The sequence below is a fragment of the Hyla sarda genome, chromosome 4 (assembly GCF_029499605.1).
Source record: "Hyla sarda isolate aHylSar1 chromosome 4, aHylSar1.hap1, whole genome shotgun sequence".
In the NCBI taxonomy this organism is placed as follows: Eukaryota; Metazoa; Chordata; class Amphibia; order Anura; family Hylidae; genus Hyla; species Hyla sarda.
In genome coordinates this window covers 49,322,651-49,345,003 of record NC_079192.1, presented here as the reverse complement: position 1 = coordinate 49,345,003, position 22,353 = coordinate 49,322,651, and positions in this window count along the sequence as shown.

Genomic DNA, 22,353 nt, shown 5'->3' with positions numbered 1-22,353 from the left:
ATGGTTTGGGAAAAGGCTTTTTTTGGAGATTGACAGGCAGGCTGTAGGGGAGGAGGTAGGCCTGAATTTTGAACCAAAAAACTCAAATGAGTTTTTGAGTTCAAAATGTGTAATTTTCTTGTATGCTGCTACAATTTTATAAGCCATACATTTTTGGGCCAGGTAGTATGATAACTTTGCAAAACGAGAACTGTATGAGTGTAGGTTGGTTTGGGAAAAGGCTTTTTTTGGAGATGGACAGGCAGGCTGTAGGGGAGGAGTTAGGCCTGTTTTTTTTTCTTAAAAACTCAAATGAGTTTTTAGGTCCAAAATGTGTGATTTTCCCTTATCCTGCTACCATTTTATAATCCATAATTTTTTGCCAGGTTGTCCGATAACTTTGAAAAACGAGAACAGTATGAGTGTAGGATTGTTTGGGAAAAGGCTTTTTTTGGAGATGGACAGGCAGGCTGTAGGGGAGGAGGTAGGCCTGTATTTTGAACCAAAAAACTCAAATGAGTTTTTGAGTTCAAAATGTGTAATTTTCCCGTATGCTGCTACAAATTTATAATTCATAATTTTTGGGCCAGGTAGTCCAATAACTTGGCGACACAAGAACAGTATGAGTGTAGGATGGTTTGGGAAAGGATTTTTTGGAGATGGACAGGCAGGCTGTAGGGGAGGAGGTAGGCCTGTATTTTGAACCAAAAAACTCAAATGAGTTTTTGAGTTCAAAATGTGTAATTTTCCCCTATGCTGCTACCATTTTATAATCTAAAATTTTTGGGCCAGGTAGTCCGATAACTTAGAAAAACGAGAATAGTATTAGTGTAGGATGGTTTGGGAAAAGGCTATTTTTGGAAATGGACAGGCAGGCTGTAGGGGAGGAGGTAGGCCTGAATTTTGAACCAAAAAACTCAAATGAGTTTTTGAGTTCAAAATGTGTAATTTTCCCGTATGCTGCTACCACTTTATAATCCATAATTTTTGGGCCAGGTAGTCCGATAAATTGGCGACACGAGAACTGTATGAGTGTAGGATGGTGTGGGAAAAGGCTTTTTTTGGAGATGGACAAGCAGGCTGTAGGGGAGGAGGTAGGCCTGTATTTTGAACCAAAAAACTCAAATGAGTTTTTGAGTTCAAAATGTGTAATTTTCCCGTATGCTGCTACAAATTTATAATTCATAATTTTTGGGCCAGGTAGTCCAATAACTTGGCGACACAAGAACAGTATGAGTGTAGGATGGTTTGGGAAAAGGATTTTTTGGAGATGGACAGGCAGGCTGTAGGGGAGGAGGTAGGCCTGTATTTTGAACCAAAAAACTCAAATGAGTTTTTGAGTTTAAAATGTGTAATTTTCCCCTATGCTGCTACCATTTTATAATCTAAAATTTTTGGGCCAGGTAGTCCGATAACTTAGAAAAACGAGAATAGTATTAGTGTAGGATGGTTTGGGAAAAGGCTATTTTTGGAGATGGACAGGCAGGCTGTAGGGGAGGAGGTAGGCCTGAATTTTGAACCAAAAAACTCAACTGAGTTTTTGAGTTCAAAATGTGTATTTTTCCCATATGCTGCTACCACTTTATAATCCATAATTTTTGGGCCAGGTATTCCGATAAATTGGCGACACGAGAACAGTATGAGTGTAGGATGGTTTGGGAAAAGGCTTTTTTTGGAGATTGACAGGCAGGCTGTAGGGGAGGAGGTAGGCCTGAATTTTGAACCAAAAAACTCAAATGAGTTTTTGAGTTCAAAATGTGTAATTTTCTTGTATGCTGCTACAATTTTATAATCCATACATTTTTGGGCCAGGTAGTATGATAACTTTGCAAAACGAGAACTGTATGAGTGTAGGATGGTTTGGGAAAAGTTTTTTTTTGGAGATGGACAGGCAGGCTGCAGGGGAGGAGTAAGGCCTGTTTTTTTTTCTTAAAAACTCAAATGAGTTTTTAGGTCCAAAATGTGTAATTTTCCCTTATCCTACTTCCATTTTATAATCCATAATGTTTGGGCCAGGTAGTACGATAACTTTGAAAAAGTAGAACAGTGTGAGTGTAGGATGGTTTGGGAAAAGGCTATTTTTGGAGATGGACAGGCAGGCTGTAGGGGAGGAGGTAGGCCTGTATTTTGAACCAAAAAACTCAAATGAGTTTTTGAGTTCAAAATGTGTAATTTTCTCGTATGCAGCTACCACTTTATAATACATAATTTTTGGGCCAGGTAGTCCGATAAATTGGCGACACGAGAACAGTATGAGTGTAGGATGGTTTGGGAAAAGGCTTTTTTTGGAGATGGACAGGCAGGCTGTAGGGGAGGAGGTAGGCCTGTATTTTGAACCAAAAAACTCAAATGAGTTTTTAGGTCCAAAATGTGTGATTTTCCCTTATCCTGCTACCAGTTTATAATCCATAATTTTTGGGCCAGGTAGTCCGATAACTTTGAAAAACAAGAACAGTATGAGTGTAGGATTGTTTGGGAAAAGGCTTTTTTTGGAGATGGACAGGCAGGCTGTAGGGGAGGAGGTAGGCCTGTATTTTGAACCAAAAAGCTCAAATGAGTTTTTGAGTTCAAAATGTGTAATTTTCCTGTATGCTGCTACCACTTTATAATCCATAATTTTTCGGCCAGGTAGTCCGATAAATTGGCGACACGAGAACAGTATGAGTGTAGGATGGTTTGGGAAAAGGCTTTTTTTGGAGATGGACAGGCAGGCTGTAGGGGAGGAGGTAGGCCTGTATTTTGAACCAAAAAACTCAAATGAGTTTTTGAGTTCAAAATGTGTAATTTTCCCGTATGCTGCTACAAATTTATAATTCATAATTTTTGGGCCAGGTAGTACAATAACTTGGCGACACAAGAACAGTATGAGTGTAGGATGGTTTGGGAAAAGGATTTTTTGGAGATGGACAGGCAGGCTGTAGGGGAGGAGGTAGGCCTGTATTTTGAACAAAAAAACTCAAATGAGTTTTTGAGTTCAAAATGTGTAATTTTCCCCTATGCTGCTACCATTTTATAATCTAAAATTTTTGGGCCAGGTAGTCCGATAACTTAGAAAAACGAGAATAGTATTAGTGTAGGATGGTTTGGGAAAAGGCTATTTTTGGAGATGGACAGGCAGGCTGTAGGGAAGGAGGTAGGCTTGAATTTTGAACCAAAAAACTCAAATGAGTTTTTGAGTTCAAAATGTGTAATTTTCCCGTATGCTGCTACCACTTTATAATCCATAATTTTTGGGCCAGGTAGTCCGATAAATTGGCGACACGAGAACAGTATGAGTGTAGGATGGTTTGGGAAAGGATTTTTTGGAGATGGACAGGCAGGCTGTAGGGGAGGAGGTAGGCCTGTATTTTGAACTTAATAACTCAATTGAGTTTTTGAGTTTAAAATGTGTAATTTTCCCGTGTGCTGCTACAATTTTATAATACATCATTTTTGGGCCAGGTAGTTCGATAAATTGCTGACACGAGAACAGTATGAGTGTAGGATGCTTTGGGAAAAGGATTTTTTGGAGATGGACAGGCAGGCTGTAGGGGAGGAGGTAGGCCTGTATTTTGAACCAAAAAACTCAAATGAGTTTTTAAATTCAAAATGTGTAATTTTCCCCTATGCTGCTACCATTTTATAATCTAAAATTTTTGGGCCAGGTAGTCCGATAACTTAGAAAAACAAGAACAGTATGAGTGTAGGATTGTTTGGGAAAAGGCTATTTTTGGAGATGGACAGGCAGGCTGTAGGGGAGGAGGTAGGCCTGAATTTTGAACCAAAAAACTCAAATGAGTTTTTGAGTTCAAAATGTGTAATTTTCTTGTATGCTGCTACAATTTTATAATCCATAAATTTTTGGGCCAGGTAGTATGATAACTTTGCAAAACGAGAACTGTATGAGTGTAGGATGGTTTGGGAAAAGGCTTTTTTTGAAGATGGACAGGCAGGCTGTAGGGGAGGAGGTAGGCCAGAATTTTGAACTAAAAAACTCAAATGAGTTTTTGAGTTCAAAATGTGTAATTTTCCCGTATGCTGCTACCACTTTATAATCCATAATTTTTGGGCCAGGTAGTCCGATAAATTGGTGACACGAGAACTGTATGAGTGTAGGATGGTTTGGGAAAAGGCTTTTTTTTGGAGAGGGACAGGCAGGCTGTAGGGGAGGAGGTAGGCCTGAATTTTGAACTTAAAAACTCATTTGAGTTTTTGAGTTCAATATGTGTAATTTTTTCGTATGCTGCTACCACTTTATAATCCATAATTTTTCGGCCAGGTAGTCCGATAAATTGGCGACACAAGAACAGTATGAGTGTAGGATGGTTTGGGAAAAGGCTTTTTTTGGAGATGGACAGGCAGGCTGTAGGGGAGGAGGTAGGCCTGAATTTTGAACCAAAAAACTCAACTGAGTTTTTGAGTTCAAAATGTGTATTTTTCCCGTATGCTGCTACCACTTTATAATCCATAATTTTTGGGCCAGGTATTCCGATAAATTGGCGACACGAGAACAGTATGAGTGTAGGATGGTTTGGGAAAAGGCTTTTTTTGGAGATTGACAGGCAGGCTGTAGGGGAGGAGGTAGGCCTGAATTTTGAACCAAAAAACTCAAATGAGTTTTTGAGTTCAAAATGTGTAATTTTCTTGTATGCTGCTACAATTTTATAATCCAAAAATTTTTGGGCCAGGTAGTATGATAACTTTGCAAAACGAGAACTGTATGAGTGTAGGATGGTTTGGGAAAAGGCTTTTTTTTGGAGATGGACAGGCAAGCTGCAGGGGAGGAGTTAGGCCTGTTTTTTTTTCTTAAAAACTCAAATGAGTTTTTAGGTCCAAAATGTGTAATTTTCCCTAATCTTACTACCATTTTATAATCCATAATGTTTGGGCCAGGTAGTACGATAACTTTGAAAAAGGAGAACAGTGTGAGTGTAGGATGGTTTGGGAAAAGGCTATTTTTGGAGATGGACAGGCAGGCTGTAGGGGAGGAGGTAGGCCTGTATTTTGAACCAAAAAACTCAAATGAGTTTTTGAGTTCAAAATGTGTAATTTTCCCGTATGCTGCTACCACTTTGTAATCCATAATTTTTGGGCCAGGTAGTCCGATAAATTGGCGACACGAGAACTGTATGAGTGTAGGATGGTTTGGGAAAAGGCTTTTTTTGGAGATGGACAGGCAGGCTGTAGGGGAGGAGGTAGGTCTGAATTTTGAACCTAACAACTCAATTGAGTTTTTGAGTTCAATATGTGTAATTTTTTCGTATGCTGCTACCACTTTATAATCCATAATTTTTCGGCCAGGTAGTCCGATAAATTGGCGACACGAGAACAGTATGAGTGTTGGATGGTTTGGGAAAAGGCTTTTTTTGGAGATGGACAGGCAGGCTGTAGGGGAGGAGGTAGGCCTGTATTTTGAACTTAAAAACTCAATTGAGTTTTTGAGTTTAAAATGTGTAATTTTCCCGTGTGCTGCTACAATTTTATAATCCATAATTTTTGAGCCAGGTAGTCCGATAAATTGGCGACACGAGAACAGTATGAGTGTAGGATGGTTTGGGAAAAGGATTTTTTGGAGATGGACAGGCAGGCTGTAGGGAAGGAGGTAGGCCTGAATTTTGAACTTAAAGACTCAATTGAGTTTTTGAGTTCAATATGTGTAATTTTCCTGTATGCTGCTACCACTTTATAATCCATAATTTTTCGGCCAGGTAGTCCGATAAATTGGCGACACGAGAACACTATGAGTGTTGGATGGTTTGGGAAAAGCTTTTTCTAGAGATGGACAGGCAGGCTTTAGGGGAGGAGGTAGGCCTGTATTTTGAACTTAAAAACTCAATTGAGTTTTTGAGTTCAAAATGTGTAATTTTCCCGTATGCTGCTACAAATTTATAATTCATAATTTTTGGGCCAGGTAGTCCAATAACTTGGCGACAAAAGAACAGTATGAGTGTAGGATGGTTTGGGAAAAGGATTTTTTGGAGATGGACGGGCAGGCTGTAGGGGAGGAGGTAGGCCTGTATTTTGAACCAAAAAACTCAAATGAGTTTTTGAGTTTAAAATGTGTAATTTTCCCCTATGCTGCTACCATTTTATAATCTAAAATTTTTGGGCCAGGTAGTCCGATAACTTAGAAAAACGAGAATAGTATTAGTGTAGGATGGTTTGGGAAAAGGCTATTTTTGGAGATGGACAGGCAGGCTGTAGGGGAGGAGGTAGGCCTGAATTTTGAACCAAAAAACTCAACTGAGTTTTTGAGTTCAAAATGTGTATTTTTCCCGTATGCTGCTACCACTTTATAATCCATAATTTTTGGGCCAGGTATTCCGATAAATTGGCGACACGAGAACAGTAGGAGTGTAGGATGGTTTGGCAAAAGGCTTTTTTTGGAGATTGACAGGCAGGCTGTAGGGGAGGAGGTAGGCCTGAATTTTGAACCAAAAAACTCAAATGAGTTTTTGAGTTCAAAATGTGTAATTTTCTTGTATGCTGCTACAATTTTATAATCCATAAATTTTTGGGCCAGGTAGTATGATAACTTTGCAAAACGAGAACTGTATGAGTGTAGGATGGTTTGGGAAAAGGATTTTTTGGAGATGGACAGGCAGGCTGTAGGGGAGGAGGTAGGCCTGTATTTTGAACCAAAAAGCTCAAATGAGTTTTTGAGTTCAAAATATGTAATTTTCCTGTATGCTGCTACCACTTTATAATCCATAATTTTTCGGCCAGGTAGTCCGATAAATTGGCGACACGAGAACAGTATGAGTGTTGGTTGGTTTGGGAAAAGCTTTTTCTGGAGATGGACAGGCAGGCTGTAGGGGAGGAGGTAGGCCTGTATTTTGAACCAAAAAACTCAAATGAGTTTTTGAGTTCAAAATGTGTAATTTTCCCGTATGCTGCTACAAATTTATAATTCATAATTTTTGGGCCAGGTAGTCCAATAACTTGGCGACACAAGAACAGTATGAGTGTAGGATGGTTTGGGAAAAGGATTTTTTGGAGATGGACAGGCAGGCTGTAGGGGAGGAGGTAGGCCTGTATTTTGTACCAAAAAACTCAAATGAGTTTTTGAGTTCAAAATGTGTAATTTTCCCCTATGCTGCTACCATTTTATAATCTAAAATTTTTGGGCCAGGTAGTCCGATAACTTAGAAAAACGAGAATAGTATTAGTGTAGGATGGTTTGGGAAAAGGCTATTTTTGGAGATGGACAGGCAGGCTGTAGGGGAGGAGGTAGGCCTGAATTTTGAACCAAAAAACTCAACTGAGTTTTTGAGTTCAAAATGTGTATTTTTCAAGTATGCTGCTACCACTTTATAATCCATAATTTTTGGGCCAAGTAGTATGATAACTTTGCAAAACGAGAACTGTATGAGTGTAGGATGGTTTGGGAAAAGGCTTTTTTTGGAGATGGACAGGCAGGCTGTAGGGGAGGAGTTAGGCCTGTATTTTGAACCAAAAAGCTCAAATGAGTTTTTGAGTTCAAAATGTGTAATTTTCCTGTATGCTGCTACCACTTTATAATCCATAATTTTTGGGCCAGGTAGTCCAATAAATTGGCGACACGAGAACAGTATGAGTGTAGGATGGTTTGGGAAAAGGCTTTTTTTTGGAGATGGACAGGCAGGCTGTAGGGGGAGGAGGTAGGCCTGTATTTTGAACCAAAAAACTCAAATGAGTTTTTGAGTTCAAAATGTGTAATTTTCCCGTATGCTGCTACAAATTTATAATTCATAATTTTTGGGCCAGGTAGTCCAATAACTTGGCGACACAAGAACAGTATGAGTGTAGGATGGTTTGGGAAAAGGATTTTTTGGAGATGGACAGGCAGGCTGTAGGGGAGGAGGTAGGCCTGTATTTTGAACCAAAAAACTCAAATGAGTTTTTGAGTTTAAAATGTGTAATTTTCCCCTATGCTGCTACCACTTTATAATCCATAATTTTTCGGCCAGGTAGTCCGATAAATTGGCGACACGAGAACTGTATGAGTGTAGGATGGTTTGGGAAAAGGCTTTTTTTGGAGATGGACAGGCAGGCTGTAGGGGAGGAGGTAGGCCTGAATTTTGAACTTAAAAACTCAATTGAGTTTTTGAGTTCAATATGTGTAATTTTTTCGTATGCTGCTACCACTTTATAATCCATAATTTTTCGGCCAGGTAGTCCGATAAATTGGCGACACAAGAACTGTATGAGTGTAGGATGGTTTGGGAAAAGGCTTTTTTTGGAGATGGACAGGCAGGCTGTAGGGGAGGAGGTAGGCCTGAATTTTGAACTTAAAAACTCAATTGAGTTTTTGAGTTCAATATGTGTAATTTTTTCGTATGCTGCTACCACTTTATAATCCATAATTTTTCGGCCAGGTAGTCCGATAAATTGGCGACACGAGAACAGTATGAGTGTTGGATGGTTTGGGAAAAGGCTTTTTTGGAGATGGACAGGCAGGCTGTAGGGGAGGAGGTAGGCCTGTATTTTGAACCAAAAAGCTCAAATGAGTTTTTGAGTTCAAAATGTGTAATTTTCCTATATGCTGCTACCACTTTATAATCCATAATTTTTCGGCCAGGTAGTCCGATAAATTGGCGACACGAGAACAGTATGAGTGTAGGATGGTTTGGGAAAAGGCTTTTTTTGGAGATGGACAGGCAGGCTGTAGGGGAGGAGGTAGGCCTGTATTTTGAACCAAAAAACTCAAATGAGTTTTTGAGTTCAAAATGTGTAATTTTTCCGTATGCTGCTACAAATTTATAATTCATAATTTTTGGGCCAGGTAGTCCAATAACTTGGCGACACAAGAACAGTATGAGTGTAGGATGGTTTGGGAAAAGGATTTTTTGGAGATGGACAGGCAGGCTGTAGGGGAGGAGGTAGGCCTGTATTTTGAACCAAAAAACTCAAATGAGTTTTTGAGTTCAAAATGTGTAATTTTCCCGTATGCTGCTACCACTTTATAATCCATAATTTTTGCACCAGGTAGTCCGATAAATTGGCGACACGAGAACAGTATGAGTGTAGGATGGTTTGGGAAAAGGCTTTTTTTGGAGATGGACAGGCAGGCTGTAGGGGAGGAGGTAGGCCGGAATTTTGAACCAAAAAACTCAAATGAGTTTTTGAGTTCAAAATGTGTAATTTTCCCGTATGCTGCTACCACTTTATAATCCATAATTTTTGGGCCAGGTAGTCCGATAAATTGGCGACACGAGAACTGTATGAGTGTAGGATGGTTTGGGAAAAGGCTTTTTTTGGAGATGGACAGGCAGGCTGTAGGGGAGGAGGTAGGCCTGAATTTTGAACTTAAAAACTCAATTGAGTTTTTGAGTTCAATATGTGTAATTTTTTCGTATGCTGCTACCACTTTATAATCCATAATTTTTCGGCCAGGTAGTCCGATAAATTGGCGACACGAGAACTGTATGAGTGTTGGATGGTTTGGGAAAAGGCTTTTTTGGAGATGGACAGGCAGGCTGTAGGGGAGGAGGTAGGCCTGTATTTTGAACCAAAAAGCTCAAATGAGTTTTTGAGTTCAAAATATGTAATTTTCCTGTATGCTGCTACCACTTTATAATCCATAATTTTTCGGCCAGGTAGTCCGATAAATTGGCGACACGAGAACAGTATGAGTGTTGGATGGTTTGGGAAAAGGCTTTTTTTGGAGATGGACAGGCAGGCTTTAGGGGAGGAGGTAGGCCTGTATTTTGAACTTAAAAACTCAATTGAGTTTTTGAGTTTAAAATGTGTAATTTTCCCGTGTGCTGCTACAATTTTATAATACATCATTTTTGGGCTAGGTAGTCCGATAAATTGCTGACACGAGAACAGTATGAGTGTAGGATGCTTTGGGAAAAGGATTTTTTGGAGATGGACAGGCAGGCTGTAGGGGAGGAGGTAGGCCTGTATTTTGAACCCAAAAACTCAAATGAGTTTTTGAGTTCAAAATGTGTAATTTTCCCGTATGCTGCTACAAATTTATAATTCATAATTTTTGGGCCAGGTAGTCCAATAACTTGGCGACAAAAGAACAGTATGAGTGTAGGATGGTTTGGGAAAAGGATTTTTTGGAGATGGACAGGCAGGCTGTAGGGGAGGAGGTAGGCCTGTATTTTGAACCAAAAAACTCAAATGAGTTTTTGAGTTTAAAATGTGTAATTTTCCCCTATGCTGCTACCATTTTATAATCTAAAATTTTTGGGCCAGGTAGTCCGATAACTTAGAAAAACGAGAATAGTATTAGTGTAGGATGGTTTGGGAAAAGGCTATTTTTGGAGATGGACAGGCAGGCTGTAGGGGAGGAGGTAGGCCTGAATTTTGAACCAAAAAACTCAACTGAGTTTTTGAGTTCAAAATGTGTATTTTTCCTGTATGCTGCTACCACTTTATAATCCATAATTTTTGGGCCAGGTATTCCGATAAATTGGCGACACGAGAACAGTATGAGTGTAGGATGGTTTGGGAAAAGGCTTTTTTTGGAGATGGACAGGCAGGCTGTAGGGGAGGAGGTAGGCCTGAATTTTGAACCAAAAAACTCAAATGAGTTTTTGAGTTCAAAATGTGTAATTTTCTTGTATGCTGCTACAATTTTATAATCCATACATTTTTGGGCCAGGTAGTATGATAACTTTGCAAAACGAGAACTGTATGAGTGTAGGATGGTTTGGGAAAAGGCTTTTTTTGGAGATGGACAGGCAGGCTGTAGGGGAGGAGGTAGGCCTGTATTTTGAACCAAAAAGCTCAAATGAGTTTTTGAGTTCAAAATGTGTAATATTCCTGTATGCTGCTACCACTTTATAATCCATAATTTTTCGGCCAGGTAGTCCGATAAATTGGCGACACGAGAACAGTATGAGTGTTGGATGGTTTGGGAAAAGGCTTTTTTTTGGAGATGAACAGGCAGGCTGTAGGGGAGGAGGTAGGCCTGTATTTTGAACTTAAAAACTCAATTGAGTCTTTGAGTTTAAAATGTGTAATTTTCCTGTATGCTGCTACAATTATATAATCCATAATTTTTGGGCCAGGTAGTTCGATAAATTGGCGACACGAGAACAGTATGAGTGTAGGATGGTTTGGGAAAAGGATTTTTTGGAGATGGACAGGCAGGCTGTAGGGGAGGAGGTAGGCCTGTATTTTGAACCAAAAAACTCAAATGAGTTTTTGAGTTCAAAATGTGTAATTTTCCCCTATGCTGCTACCATTTTATAATCTAAAATTTTTGGGCCAGGTAGTCCGATAACTTAGAAAAACGAGAATAGTATTAGTGTAGGATGGTTTGGGTAAAGGCTTTTTTTTTAGATGGACAGGCAGGCTGTAGGGGAGGAGGTAGGCCTGAATTTTGAACCAAAAAACTCAAATGAGTTTTTGAGTTCAAAATGTGTAATTTTCCCGTATGCTGCTACCACTTTATAATCCATAATTTTTGGGCCAGGTAGTCGGATAAATTGGCGACACGAGAACAGTATGAGTGTAGGATGGTTTGGGAAAAGGCTTTTTTTGGAGATGGATAGGCAGGCTGTAGGGGAGGAGGTAGGCCGGAATTTTGAACCAAAAAACTCAATTGAGTTTTTGAGTTCAAAATGTGTAATTTTCTTGTATGCTGCTACAATTTTATTATCCATAAATTTTTGGGCCAGGTAGTATGATAACTTTGCAAAACGAGAACTGTATGAGTGTAGGATGGTTTGGGAAAAGGCTTTTTTTGGAGATGGACAGGCAGGCTGTAGGGGAGGAGGTAGGCCTGAATTTTGAACCAAAAAACTCAAATGAGTTTTTGAGTTCAAAATGTGTAATTTTTTCGTATGCTGCTACCACTTTATAATCCATAATTTTTGGGCCAGGTAGTCCGATAAATTGGCCACACGAGAACAGTATGAGTGTAGGATGGTTTGGGAAAAGGCTTTTTTTGGAGATGGGTAGGCAGGCTGTAGGGGAGGAGGTAGGCCTGAATTTTGAGCCAAAAAACTCAAATGAGTTTTTAGGTCCAAAATGTGTGATTTTCCCTTATCCTGCTACCATTTTATACTCCATAATGTTTGGGCTTGGTAGTACGATAACTTTGCAAAACGAGAACAGTATGAGTGTAGGATGGTTTGGGAAAAGGCTTTTTTTTGGAGATGGACAGGCCGGCTGTAGGGGAGGAGGTAGGCCTGTATTTTGAACTTAAAAACTCAATTGAGTTTTTGAGTTTAAAATGTGTAATTTTCCCGTATGCTGCTACAATTATATAATCCATAATTTTTGGGCCAGGTAGTCCAATAAATTGGCGACACGAGAACAGTATGAGTGTAGGATGGTTTGGGAAAAGGCTTTTTTTGGAGATGGACAGGCAGGCTGTAGGGGAGGAGGTAGGCCTGTATTTTGAACCAAAAAACTAAAATGAGTTTTTGAGTTCAAAATGTGTACTTTTCTTGTATGCTGCTAAAATTTTATAATCCATAAATTTTTGGGCCAGGTAGTATGATAACTTTGCAAAACGAGAACTGTATGAGTGTAGGATGGTTTGGGAAAAGGCTTTTTTTGGAGATGGACAGGCAGGCTGCAGGGGAGGAGATAGGCCTGTATTTTGAACTTAAAAACTCAATTGAGTTTTTGAGTTTAAAATGTGTAATTTTCCCGTATGCTGCTACAATTATATAATCCATAATTTTTGGGCCAGGTAGTCCAATAAATTGGCGACACGAGAACAGTATGAGTGTGGGATGGTTTGGGAAAAGGCTTTTTTTTGGAGATGGACAGGCAGGCTGTAGGGGAGGAGGTAGGCCTGAATTTTAAACCAATAAACTCAAATGAGTTTTTGAGTTCAAGATATGTAATTTTTTCGAATGCTGCTACCACTTTATAATCCATAATTTTTGGGCCAGGTAGTCCGATAAATTGGCGACACGAGAACAGTATGAGTGTAGGATGGTTTGGGAAAAGGCTTTTTTTGGAGATGGGCAGGCAGGCTGTAGGGGAGGAGGTAGGCCTGAATTTTGAACCAAAAAACTCAAATGAGTTTTTAGGTCCAAAATGTGTGATTTTCCCTTATCCTGCTACCATTTTATAATCCATAATGTTTGGGCTTGGTAGTACGATAACTTTGCAAAACGAGAACAGTATGAGTGTAGGATGGTTTGGGTAAAGGCTATTTTTGGAGATGGACAGGCAGGCTGCAGGGGAGGAGATAGGCCTGTATTTTGAACCTAAAAACTCAATTGAGTTTTTGAGTTTAAAATGTGTAATTTTCCCGTATGCTGCTACCACTTTATAATCCATAATTTTTGTGCCAGGTAGCCCAATAACTTAGAAAAACGAGAACAGTATAAGTGTAGGATGGTTTGGGAAAAGGCTTTTTTTGGAGATGGACAGGCAGGCTGTAGGGGAGGAGGTAGGCCTGTATTTTGAACCAAAAAGCTAAAATGAGTTTTTGAGTTCAAAATGTGTAATTTTCCTGTATGCTGCTACCACTTTATAATCCATAATTTTTCGGCCAGGTAGTCCGATAAATTGGCGACACGAGAACAGTATGAGTGTAGGATGCTTTGGGAAAAGGCTTTTTTTTGGAGATGGACAGGCAGGCTGTAGGGGAGGAGGTAGGCCTGTATTTTGAACCAAAAAACTCAAATGAGTTTTTGAGTTCAAAATGTGTAATTTTCCCGTATGCTGCTACAAATTTATAATTCATAATTTTTGGGCCAGGAAGTACAATAACTTGGCGACACAAGAACAGTATGAGTGTAGGATGGTTTGGGAAAAGGATTTTTTGGAGATGGACAGGCAGGCTGTAGGGGAGGAGATAGGCCTGTATTTTGAACCAAAAAACTCAAATGAGTTTTTGAATTCAAAATGTGTAATTTTCCCCTATGCTGCTACCATTTTATAATCTAAAATTTTTGGGCCAGGTAGTCCGATAACTTAGAAAGACAAGAATAGTATTAGTGTAGGATGGTTTGGGAAAAGGCTATTTTTGGAGATGGACAGGCAGGCTGTAGGGGAGGAGGTAGGCCTGAATTTTGAACCAAAAAACTCAAATGAGTTTTTGAGTTCAAAATGTGTAATTTTCCCGTATGCTGCTACCACTTTATAATCCATAATTTTTGCACCAGGTAGTCCGATAAATTGGCGACACGAGAACAGTATGAGTGTAGGATGGTTTGGGAAAAGGCTTTTTTTGGAGATGGACAGGCAGGCTGTAGGGGAGGAGGTAGGCCGGAATTTTGAACCAAAAAACTCAAATGAGTTTTTGAGTTCAAAATGTGTAATTTTCCCGTATGCTGCTACCACTTTATAATCCATAATTTTTGGGCCAGGTAGTCCGATAAATTGGCGACACGAGAACTGTATGAGTGTAGGATGGTTTGGGAAAAGGCTTTTTTTGGAGATGGACAGGCAGGCTGTAGGGGAGGAGGTAGGCCTGAATTTTGAACTTAAAAACTCAATTGAGTTTTTGAGTTCAATAGGTGTAATTTTTTCGTATGCTGCTACCACTTTATAATCCATAATTTTTCGGCCAGGTAGTCCGATAAATTGGCGACACGAGAACAGTATGAGTGTAGGATGGTTTGGGAAAGGATTTTTTGGAGATGGACAGGCAGGCTGTAGGGGAGGAGGTAGGCCTGTATTTTGAACCAAAAAGCTCAAATGAGTTTTTGAGTTCAAAATATGTAATTTTCCTGTATGCTGCTACCACTTTATAATCCATAATTTTTCGGCCAGGTAGTCCGATAAATTGGCGACACGAGAACAGTATGAGTGTTGGATGGTTTGGGAAAAGGCTTTTTTTGGAGATGGACAGGCAGGCTTTAGGGGAGGAGGTAGGCCTGTATTTTGAACTTAAAAACTCAATTGAGTTTTTGAGTTTAAAATGTGTAATTTTCCCGTGTGCTGCTACAATTTTATAATACATCATTTTTGGGCTAGGTAGTCCGATAAATTGCTGACACGAGAACAGTATGAGTGTAGGATGCTTTGGGAAAAGGATTTTTTGGAGATGGACAGGCAGGCTGTAGGGGAGGAGGTAGGCCTGTATTTTGAACCAAAAAACTCAAATGAGTTTTTGAGTTCAAAATGTGTAATTTTCCCGTATGCTGCTACAAATTTATAATTCATAATTTTTGGGCCAGGTAGTCCAATAACTTGGCGACAAAAGAACAGTATGAGTGTAGGATGGTTTGGGAAAAGGATTTTTTGGAGATGGACAGGCAGGCTGTAGGGGAGGAGGTAGGCCTGTATTTTGTACCAAAAAACTCAAATGAGTTTTTGAGTTTAAAATGTGTAATTTTCCCCTATGCTGCTACCATTTTATAATCTAAAATTTTTGGGCCAGGTAGTCCGATAACTTAGAAAAACGAGAATAGTATTAGTGTAGGATGGTTTGGGAAAAGGCTATTTTTGGAGATGGACAGGCAGGCTGTAGGGGAGGAGGTAGGCCTGAATTTTGAACCAAAAAACTCAACTGAGTTTTTGAGTTCAAAATGTGTATTTTTCCCGTATGCTGCTACCACTTTATAATCCATAATTTTTGGGCCAGGTATTCCGATAAATTGGCGACACGAGAACAGTATGAGTGTAGGATGGTTTGGGAAAAGGCTTTTTTTGGAGATGGACAGGCAGGCTGTAGGGGAGGAGGTAGGCCTGAATTTTGAACCAAAAAACTCAAATGAGTTTTTGAGTTCAAAATGTGTAATTTTCTTGTATGCTGCTACAATTTTATAATCCATAAATTTTTGGGCCAGGTAGTATGATAACTTTGCAAAACGAGAACTGTATGAGTGTAGGATGGTTTGGGAAAAGGCTTTTTTTGGAGATGGACAGGCAGGCTGTAGGGGAGGAGGTAGGCCTGTATTTTGAACCAAAAAGCTCAAATGAGTTTTTGAGTTCAAAATGTGTAATATTCCTGTATGCTGCTACCACTTTATAATCCATAATTTTTCGGCCAGGTAGTCCGATAAATTTGCGACACGAGAACAGTATGAGTGTTGGATGGTTTGGGAAAAGGCTTTTTTTTGGAGATGGACAGGCAGGCTGTAGGGGAGGAGGTAGGCCTGTATTTTGAACTTAAAAACTCAATTGAGTCTTTGAGTTTAAAATGTGTAATTTTCCCGTATGCTGCTACAATTATATAATCCATAATTTTTGGGCCAGGTAGTTCGATAAATTGGCGACACGAGAACAGTATGAGTGTAGGATGGTTTGGGAAAAGGATTTTTTGGAGATGGACAGGCAGGCTGTAGGGGAGGAGGTAGGCCTGTATTTTGAACCAAAAAACTCAAATGAGTTTTTGAGTTCAAAATGTGTAATTTTCCCCTATGCTGCTACCATTTTATAATCTAAAATTTTTGGGCCAGGTAGTCCGATAACTTAGAAAAACGAGAATAGTATTAGTGTAGGATGGTTTGGGTAAAGGCTTTTTTTTTAGATGGACAGGCAGGCTGTAGGGGAGGAGGTAGGCCTGTATTTTGAACCAAAAAACTCAAATGAGTTTTTGAGTTTAAAATGTGTAAATTTCCCCTATGCTGCTACCATTTTATAATCTAAAATTTTTGGGCCAGGTAGTCCGATAACTTAGAAAAACGAGAACAGTATTAGTGTAGGATGGTTTGGGAAAAGGCTATTTTTGGAGATGGACAGGCAGGCTGTAGGGGAGGAGGAAGGCCTGAATTTTGAACCAAAAAACTCAACTGAGTTTTTGAGTTCAAAATGTGTATTTTTTCCATATGCTGCTACCACTTTATAATCCATAATTTTTGGGCCAGGTATTCCGATAAATTGGCAACACGAGAACAGTATGAGTGTAGGATGGTTTGGGAAAAGGCTTTTTTTGGAGATTGACAGGCAGGCTGTAGGGGAGGAGGTAGGCCTGAATTTTGAACCAAAAAACTCAAATGAGTTTTTGAGTTCAAAATGTGTAATTTTCTTGTATGCTGCTACAATTTTATAAGCCATACATTTTTGGGCCAGGTAGTATGATAACTTTGCAAAACGAGAACTGTATGAGTGTAGGTTGGTTTGGGAAAAGGCTTTTTTTGGAGATGGACAGGCAGGCTGTAGGGGAGGAGTTAGGCCTGTTTTTTTTTCTTAAAAACTCAAATGAGTTTTTAGGTCCAAAATGTGTGATTTTCCCTTATCCTGCTACCATTTTATAATCCATAATTTTTTGCCAGGTTGTCCGATAACTTTGAAAAACGAGAACAGTATGAGTGTAGGATTGTTTGGGAAAAGGCTTTTTTTGGAGATGGACAGGCAGGCTGTAGGGGAGGAGGTAGGCCTGTATTTTGAACCAAAAAACTCAAATGAGTTTTTGAGTTCAAAATGTGTAATTTTCCCGTATGCTGCTAGAAATTTATAATTCATAATTTTTGGGCCAGGTAGTCCAATAACTTGGCGACACAAGAACAGTATGAGTGTAGGATGGTTTGGGAAAGGATTTTTTGGAGATGGACAGGCAGGCTGTAGGGGAGGAGGTAGGCCTGTATTTTGAACCAAAAAACTCAAATGAGTTTTTGAGTTCAAAATGTGTAATTTTCCCCTATGCTGCTACCATTTTATAATCTAAAATTTTTTGGCCAGGTAGTCCGATAACTTAGAAAAACGAGAATAGTATTAGTGTAGGATGGTTTGGGAAAAGGCTATTTTTGGAAATGGACAGGCAGGCTGTAGGGGAGGAGGTAGGCCTGAATTTTGAACCAAAAAACTCAAATGAGTTTTTGAGTTCAAAATGTGTAATTTTCCCGTATGCTGCTACCACTTTATAATCCATAATTTTTGGGCCAGGTAGTCCGATAAATTGGCGACACGAGAACTGTATGAGTGTAGGATGGTGTGGGAAAAGGCTTTTTTTGGAGATGGACAAGCAGGCTGTAGGGGAGGAGGTAGGCCTGTATTTTGAACCAAAAAACTCAAATGAGTTTTTGAGTTCAAAATGTGTAATTTTCCCGTATGCTGCTACAAATTTATAATTCATAATTTTTGGGCCAGGTAGTCCAATAACTTGGCGACACAAGAACAGTATGAGTGTAGGATGGTTTGGGAAAAGGATTTTTTGGAGATGGACAGGCAGGCTGTAGGGGAGGAGGTAGGCCTGTATTTTGAACCAAAAAACTCAAATGAGTTTTTGAGTTCAAAATGTGTAATTTTCCCCTATGCTGCTACCATTTTATAATCTAAAATTTTTGGGCCAGGTAGTCCGATAACTTAGAAAAACGAGAATAGTATTAGTGTAGGATGGTTTGGGTAAAGGCTTTTTTTTTAGATGGACAGGCAGGCTGTAGGGGAGGAGGTAGGCCTGTATTTTGAACCAAAAAACTCAAATGAGTTTTTGAGTTTAAAATGTGTAAATTTCCCCTATGCTGCTACCATTTTATAATCTAAAATTTTTGGGCCAGGTAGTCCGATAACTTAGAAAAACGAGAACAGTATTAGTGTAGGATGGTTTGGGAAAAGGCTATTTTTGGAGATGGACAGGCAGGCTGTAGGGGAGGAGGAAGGCCTGAATTTTGAACCAAAAAACTCAACTGAGTTTTTGAGTTCAAAATGTGTATTTTTTCCATATGCTGCTACCACTTTATAATCCATAATTTTTGGGCCAGGTATTCCGATAAATTGGCAACACGAGAACAGTATGAGTGTAGGATGGTTTGGGAAAAGGCTTTTTTTGGAGATTGACAGGCAGGCTGTAGGGGAGGAGGTAGGCCTGAATTTTGAACCAAAAAACTCAAATGAGTTTTTGAGTTCAAAATGTGTAATTTTCTTGTATGCTGCTACAATTTTATAAGCCATACATTTTTGGGCCAGGTAGTATGATAACTTTGCAAAACGAGAACTGTATGAGTGTAGGTTGGTTTGGGAAAAGGCTTTTTTTGGAGATGGACAGGCAGGCTGTAGGGGAGGAGTTAGGCCTGTTTTTTTTTCTTAAAAACTCAAATGAGTTTTTAGGTCCAAAATGTGTGATTTTCCCTTATCCTGCTACCATTTTATAATCCATAATTTTTTGCCAGGTTGTCCGATAACTTTGAAAAACGAGAACAGTATGAGTGTAGGATTGTTTGGGAAAAGGCTTTTTTTGGAGATGGACAGGCAGGCTGTAGGGGAGGAGGTAGGCCTGTATTTTGAACCAAAAAACTCAAATGAGTTTTTGAGTTCAAAATGTGTAATTTTCCCGTATGCTGCTAGAAATTTATAATTCATAATTTTTGGGCCAGGTAGTCCAATAACTTGGCGACACAAGAACAGTATGAGTGTAGGATGGTTTGGGAAAGGATTTTTTGGAGATGGACAGGCAGGCTGTAGGGGAGGAGGTAGGCCTGTATTTTGAACCAAAAAACTCAAATGAGTTTTTGAGTTCAAAATGTGTAATTTTCCCCTATGCTGCTACCATTTTATAATCTAAAATTTTTGGGCCAGGTAGTCCGATAACTTAGAAAAACGAGAATAGTATTAGTGTAGGATGGTTTGGGAAAAGGCTATTTTTGGAAATGGACAGGCAGGCTGTAGGGGAGGAGGTAGGCCTGAATTTTGAACCAAAAAACTCAAATGAGTTTTTGAGTTCAAAATGTGTAATTTTCCCGTATGCTGCTACCACTTTATAATCCATAATTTTTGGGCCAGGTAGTCCGATAAATTGGCGACACGAGAACTGTATGAGTGTAGGATGGTGTGGGAAAAGGCTTTTTTTGGAGATGGACAAGCAGGCTGTAGGGGAGGAGGTAGGCCTGTATTTTGAACCAAAAAACTCAAATGAGTTTTTGAGTTCAAAATGTGTAATTTTCCCGTATGCTGCTACAAATTTATAATTCATAATTTTTGGGCCAGGTAGTCCAATAACTTGGCGACACAAGAACAGTATGAGTGTAGGATGGTTTGGGAAAAGGATTTTTTGGAGATGGACAGGCAGGCTGTAGGGGAGGAGGTAGGCCTGTATTTTGAACCAAAAAACTCAAATGAGTTTTTGAGTTTAAAATGTGTAATTTTCCCCTATGCTGCTAACATTTTATAATCTAAAATTTTTGGGCCAGGTAGTCCGATAACTTAGAAAAACGAGAATAGTATTAGTGTAGGATGGTTTGGGAAAAGGCTATTTTTGGAGATGGACAGGCAGGCTGTAGGGGAGGAGGTAGGCCTGAATTTTGAACCAAAAAACTCAACTGAGTTTTTGAGTTCAAAATGTGTATTTTTCCCATATGCTGCTACCACTTTATAATCCATAATTTTTGGGCCAGGTATTCCGATAAATTGGCGACACGAGAACAGTATGAGTGTAGGATGGTTTGGGAAAAGGCTTTTTTTGGAGATTGACAGGCAGGCTGTAGGGGAGGAGGTAGGCCTGAATTTTGAACCAAAAAACTCAAATGAGTTTTTGAGTTCAAAATGTGTAATTTTCTTGTATGCTGCTACAATTTTATAATCCATACATTTTTGGGCCAGGTAGTATGATAACTTTGCAAAACGAGAACTGTATGAGTGTAGGATGGTTTGGGAAAAGTTTTTTTTTGGAGATGGACAGGCAGGCTGCAGGGGAGGAGTAAGGCCTGTTTTTTTTTCTTAAAAACTCAAATGAGTTTTTAGGTCCAAAATGTGTAATTTTCCCTTATCCTACTTCCATTTTATAATCCATAATGTTTGGGCCAGGTAGTACGATAACTTTGAAAAAGTAGAACAGTGTGAGTGTAGGATGGTTTGGGAAAAGGCTATTTTTGGAGATGGACAGGCAGGCTGTAGGGGAGGAGGTAGGCCTGTATTTTGAACCAAAAAACTCAAATGAGTTTTTGAGTTCAAAATGTGTAATTTTCTCGTATGCAGCTACCACTTTATAATACATAATTTTTGGGCCAGGTAGTCCGATAAATTGGCGACACGAGAACAGTATGAGTGTAGGATGGTTTGGGAAAAGGCTTTTTTTGGAGATGGACAGGCAGGCTGTAGGGGAGGAGGTAGGCCTGTATTTTGAACCAAAAAACTCAAATGAGTTTTTAGGTCCAAAATGTGTGATTTTCCCTTATCCTGCTACCAGTTTATAATCCATAATTTTTGGGCCAGGTAGTCCGATAACTTTGAAAAACAAGAACAGTATGAGTGTAGGATTGTTTGGGAAAAGGCTTTTTTTGGAGATGGACAGGCAGGCTGTAGGGGAGGAGGTAGGCCTGTATTTTGAACCAAAAAGCTCAAATGAGTTTTTGAGTTCAAAATGTGTAATTTTCCTGTATGCTGCTACCACTTTATAATCCATAATTTTTCGGCCAGGTAGTCCGATAAATTGGCGACACGAGAACAGTATGAGTGTAGGATGGTTTGGGAAAAGGCTTTTTTTGGAGATGGACAGGCAGGCTGTAGGGGAGGAGGTAGGCCTGTATTTTGAACCAAAAAACTCAAATGAGTTTTTGAGTTCAAAATGTGTAATTTTCCCGTATGCTGCTACAAATTTATAATTCATAATTTTTGGGCCAGGTAGTACAATAACTTGGCGACACAAGAACAGTATGAGTGTAGGATGGTTTGGGAAAAGGATTTTTTGGAGATGGACAGGCAGGCTGTAGGGGAGGAGGTAGGCCTGTATTTTGAACAAAAAAACTCAAATGAGTTTTTGAGTTCAAAATGTGTAATTTTCCCCTATGCTGCTACCATTTTATAATCTAAAATTTTTGGGCCAGGTAGTCCGATAACTTAGAAAAACGAGAATAGTATTAGTGTAGGATGGTTTGGGAAAAGGCTATTTTTGGAGATGGACAGGCAGGCTGTAGGGAAGGAGGTAGGCTTGAATTTTGAACCAAAAAACTCAAATGAGTTTTTGAGTTCAAAATGTGTAATTTTCCCGTATGCTGCTACCACTTTATAATCCATAATTTTTGGGCCAGGTAGTCCGATAAATTGGCGACACGAGAACAGTATGAGTGTAGGATGGTTTGGGAAAGGATTTTTTGGAGATGGACAGGCAGGCTGTAGGGGAGGAGGTAGGCCTGTATTTTGAACTTAATAACTCAATTGAGTTTTTGAGTTTAAAATGTGTAATTTTCCCGTGTGCTGCTACAATTTTATAATACATCATTTTTGGGCCAGGTAGTTCGATAAATTGCTGACACGAGAACAGTATGAGTGTAGGATGCTTTGGGAAAAGGATTTTTTGGAGATGGACAGGCAGGCTGTAGGGGAGGAGGTAGGCCTGTATTTTGAACCAAAAAACTCAAATGAGTTTTTAAATTCAAAATGTGTAATTTTCCCCTATGCTGCTACCATTTTATAATCTAAAATTTTTGGGCCAGGTAGTCCGATAACTTAGAAAAACAAGAACAGTATGAGTGTAGGATTGTTTGGGAAAAGGCTATTTTTGGAGATGGACAGGCAGGCTGTAGGGGAGGAGGTAGGCCTGAATTTTGAACCAAAAAACTCAAATGAGTTTTTGAGTTCAAAATGTGTAATTTTCTTGTATGCTGCTACAAT